Source organism: Panulirus ornatus, chromosome 2 (assembly GCF_036320965.1).
Source record: "Panulirus ornatus isolate Po-2019 chromosome 2, ASM3632096v1, whole genome shotgun sequence".
NCBI classification, from domain to species: domain Eukaryota; kingdom Metazoa; phylum Arthropoda; class Malacostraca; order Decapoda; family Palinuridae; genus Panulirus; species Panulirus ornatus.
In genome coordinates, this window is record NC_092225.1 from 91,906,834 (window position 1) to 91,912,168 (window position 5,335).

The 5,335-nt window shown below is 40.7% G+C and overlaps 1 protein-coding gene across 1 annotated transcript in view; it reads left to right on the top strand.

Annotated features, from left to right (window-relative positions):
* LOC139758338 (uncharacterized) overlaps positions 1-5,335 on the top strand; it is a 266,694-nt gene that overhangs the window by 83,888 nt on the left and 177,471 nt on the right. The gene's annotated exons all lie outside the window — the stretch shown is intronic.

The window sequence follows — 5,335 nt, forward strand, 5'->3', positions numbered from 1 at the left end:
ATCTGCCTGGAATGAGGAAATACGTTAAAGAGGAATACTTTATATATTTTAAAGTAATGTTACGGCCAAAACAGTTCACGGTGTGTGTGTGTGTGTGTGTGTGTGTGTGTGTGTGTGTGTGTGTGGTGTGTGTGTGTGCACGCGCGCGAGCGAGTCTGCATGCTTAGAATGTCTATCATGACATATGTGGTCCAACTGTGTTAGCTTCGTTGTAGCGCGGTTTACGGTTGAAGGTCGTCTCGTTTCATATGTATAATGTTGCGTAACTAGTGTGTGTGTTGTGTGTGTGTGTTTGTGAAATTACCAAAGTATGTTTGTATGTAAGCTGACATCATCAACTTCCCCCTCAGTATGTGGTATGTTAACAGATATGACTGGCTACCTACCACACCATGTGGTATTTTAGCAGACGTGGAAATTCTTCTCTGACTTTCCTCGGGCAAAATACTCTCTCTCTTATGTGGCAATGTTTCTCCTCCTCCTCCTCTCTCTCTCTCTCTCTCTCTCTCTCTCTCTCTCTCTCATCTCTCTCTCTCTCTCCTCTCTCTCTCTCATCTCTCTCTCTCTCTCCCCAAAAAAAGAACATCAGCGACCTTGTACCAATACTGTCGTCGACCCTATAAGAATATCCTCGATCTGTAACAAGAATGTCATCGACCTTGTAACGAGGATAGCGTCGACCCTATAGGAATACAATTCAACCCCATAACAACCCCATAACATTGACCCTGTAATAGGATTAAAAGGAATAACTTCGACCCTATAACAAGAACTTAGTCAACCTTATAACAATAAGGGGAATAACAAGTGATCACTTGACGGATTTTCAGTGAGAAAAAAAAAAAAAAGAAAAAGAAAAGAAGAAAAGGTATTGTTAGACAGTTTTTCAACATGCAGAATGTTCATCCATGAATAACAAGTTGTAAAGGATGATGTGAAGGTCAAGTCAAACGTACCAAAGGGATTGCTTGCGACATCTCAATTCATCGTGACCGTCAAAAGATAAGGTGAGGAGGTAGAGGAGAGAGAGAGAGAGAGAGAGAGAGAGTAGAGAAGAGAGAGAGAGAGAGAGAGATAAGATAAGCATGTGAAAAATAAGTTTTGTCCCTGTCAAGATACGGTTGAAAAATGTGATTCTGATAACCAGTATAGAATGCCTTAAGCTGGGGTTCCAGGGGTTTTGTGATTAACGATGGAAAAAAAGAATACTCTCCATAAAATTAATAGTACTGGAACCTCTTCAGATTAATGTAATAAAAAAGGTAGGGGAAAAAAACTAATACATTTTGATTCACAATCAATATTTGTTAAGTTATTGCTAAACTATCGTAAACCATCTTAAAGTTTTTATGAAACAGATTCTAAGATTCTCAAATTTAATAGTACTATTAATTCATAATTACGGCTTATGTAGTAGAGATGACATAATAATCATTGCTTTTTTTTTATTACATTAGAATATGATTTTGCATGGCTTATGTTCTCTCTATTAGGCTACGTGACCTATTCATAAGGAATTGAAGGTGACTTGATTTATCTTATGGAGCCACAACATTCTCTTGGAAACCAAATTTAGAATAATTCACTTAGGAACTAAATTTTATATGTAGCGTTTAAAAATTCACTTCAAAAAACCTCAAATTTTTTTTTTTAGATCTAAAGAGAAAATACTATAAATATGATTACACTGCACATACGAAAAAGATGATGTTATACCTTTCCATCTTTTTAAATGTACATAGATATGTTCTGTTCTAAATTTTTGCACTTACGGTAACTCCTGGATGTTGACGCTTTTAAGTTGGTCTGTACTGAGCGCAGTCTTCGTCGAGATACGAATGTTGCTCGTGTACATCAACCACAGAAAACCTACTCCGACGCACGACAGAACCAGGAGGAGAAAATTGCGCTGAAAAGAAACAAGACAACTTGTGTTTGAATGCAACGTGATTGTAACGCACACAAACTTTCCAGTCTGGTTTAAAAATCTACTCCACACTGGTGTTGATAATCTTTCCTCGTACGCCGTATATACTCGAAGGACCTTCCATAAACTGTCTGTCAACTCTATCGGATGCTTTTTTTTAGATCCATATATATATATGGGGGAGGGGGCGAAAATTCTGGGAGCCTTGAAGAATGTGTGGAAGTCGAGAACATTATCTCGGAAAGCAAAAATGGGTATGTTTGAAGGAATAGTGGTTCCAACAATGTTGTATGGTTGCGAGGCGATGGCTATGGATAGAGTTGTGCGCAGGAGGATGGATGTGCTGGAAATGAGATGTTTGAGGACAATGTGTGGTGTGAGGTGGTTTGATCGAGTAAGTAACGTAAGGGTAAGAGAGATGTGTGGAAATAAAAAGAGCGTGGTTGAGAGAGCAGAAGAGGGTGTTTTGAAGTGGTTTGGGCCATGGAGAGAATGAGTGAGGAAAGATTGACCAAGAGGATATATGTGGTCGGAGTCGAGGGAACGAGAAGTGGGAGACCAAATGGAGGTGGAAAGATGGAGTGAAAAAGATTTTGTGTGATCGGGGCCTGAACATGCAGGAGGGTGAAAGGAGGGCAAGGAATAATTAATTGGATCGATGTGGGTATAACCGGGGTTGACGTGCTGTCAGTGGATTGAATCAGGGCATGTGAAGCGTCTGGGGTAAACCATGGAAAGCTGTGTAGGTATGTATATTTGCATGTGTGGACGTATGTATATACATGTGTATGGGGGTGGTTGGGCTATTTCTTTCGTCTGTTTACTGCGCTACCTCGCAAAAAAAGCGGGAGACAGCGACAAACCAAAAAAAACAAAAGAAAAAAAAAAAAAAAAAAAATATATAATATATATATAATATATATATATATATATATATATATATATATATATATGGTAAAGATATTTAATGTATGTATGGTTCATGGTGAAGTGCCTGAGGATTGGCGGAATGCTTGCATAGTGCCATTGTACAAAGTCAAAGGGGATAAAAGTGAGTGTTCAAATTACAGAGGTAAAGGATGTGTGGATCAGATGTTTGCTTTGAAGAATGTACGTGAGAAATCGTTCCAATTCACTCTATTCCTTGCACGCCTTTCACCCTCCTGCATGTTCAGGCTCCGATCGCTCAAAATCTTTTTCACGCCATCTTTCCACCTCCAATTTGGTCTCCCATTTCTCCTCGATCCCTTCACCTCTGACACATATATGCTCTTTGTCAATCTTTCCTCACTCATTCTCTCCATGTGACCAAACCATTTCAAAACACGCTCTCCTGCTCTCTCAACCACACTTTTTATTACCACACATCTCTCTTACTCTTTCATTGCTTACTCGATCAAACCACATCATACCACATATTGTCCTCAAACATCTCATTTCCAACACATCCACCCTACTCCGCACAACTCTATCTATAGCCCACGCCTCGCAACCATATAACATTGTTGGAACCACTATTCCTTCAAACATACCCATTTTTGCTTTCCGAGGTAATGTTCTCGCCTTCCACACATTTTTCAACGTTCCCAGAACTTTCGCCCCTTTCTCCACCCTGTGACTCTCTTCCGCTTCCATGGTTCCATCCGCTGCCAAATCCACTCCCAGATATCTAAAACACTTCACTTCCTCTAGTTTTTCTCCATTCAAACTTACCTCCCAATTGACTCGTCCCTCAACCCTACTGTACCTAATAACCTTGCTCTTTTATATATATATATATATATATATATATATATATATATATATATATATATATATATATATATATATATAACCCTACTGTACCTAATAACCTTGCTCTTTTATATATATATATATATGTATATATATATATATATATATATATATGTATATATATATATATATATATATATATATATATATATATATATATTTTTTTTTTTTTTTTTTTTTTTTTTTTCCAAAAGAAGGAACAGAGAAGAGGTCCAGGTGAGGATATTCCCTCAAAGGCCCAGTCCTCTGTTCTTAACGCTACCTCGCTATCGCGGGAAATAGCGAATAGTATGAAAAAAAAAAAATATATATATATATATATATATGCGTGAATATTAGTCACCTGCACAGCTGTTGGTATCATACATATACGTAGTTGTACACACGTGTCGTGTCGGACAACACTTGCATGAATATCAACGTGTGTGTGAGTGTGTGTGTGTGCTCTAGATCTGTACGAACCTCGGTAAATAATTGATTACTGATCTCCAGTCTAAACCTGTGGGCACGGCAGTATGACAGTACGTGTGGGCACGACGGTACGACCTTTTGAGCACGAGGGTATGTCCCACCTTTGATCAACGACGGTACGACCCTTAAGCTCGAGGGTACGTACGACCCTTGAACACGACAGTACGACGCTTAAGCTCGAGGGTACGTACGACCCTTGAGCACGATGGTACGATCCATAAGCACAAAGGTACATGCGACCCTTGAGCACGACGGTATGACCCTTAAGCACGAGGGTACGTACGACCCTTGATTAACGACGGTACGAACCTTAAGCACGAGGGTACGTACGACCTTTGAGCACGACGGTACGACCTTTGATCAACGACTGTACGACCCTTAAACACAAGGGTACGTGCGCCCCTTGGTCAACGACTGTATGTCCCTTAAGCACGACAATAAGTACGACCCTTGAGCGCCAAGGGAATACAACGACCTTTGCGAACGACTTTGTGTTATGACCACTGAGTATGATAATGATGTCTCACCCTTCGACCTGATCCTTGAGGGCCGAGTCAAGGGTCAGGTCAGATCACATCCTCGGAGGCACAAGTTCGACTTTCCATCTTCTCTTGATTACAACTGTTGGTAGATTATTTTTTTTTTCACAACTCACAACCTGCCTTCGTTACCTTCGTCGGTAGGGGAGCGCTTGCATTAGGCTGACGTGGTGCCCCCAAAACACCACTGTGAACCCAGGCCCTGGTCGATGTAAACTGCCTTCTGGATACCCCTCAGTAAAGGCTTGGCCAAGAGTGTGGCCTCTCTCTCTCTCTCTCTCTCTCTCTCTAGCTGATCCCAGTCCAGCGTGAAAGTAAAGCGATCCAAGAAAAAAATGATAAAAGATTTCATGAGTCAAATAGTCTTCGAATACACCAATTTGCCGAAAACACCTGCAGTGTGTGTGTGTGTGTGTGTGTGTGTTGTGTGTGTGTGTGTGTGTGTGTGTGTGTGTGTGTGTGTGTGTGTGTGTGTGTTGTAAGACTTCAGCCAACACCTGAAAGCCGTTGTCAACCCTGAGCCGTCGTGGCAATAATCACCCAGAAGCAATAGGTCTGTGGGGGCGGGGGGCCTCCTCCTGTACACACACACACACACACACAC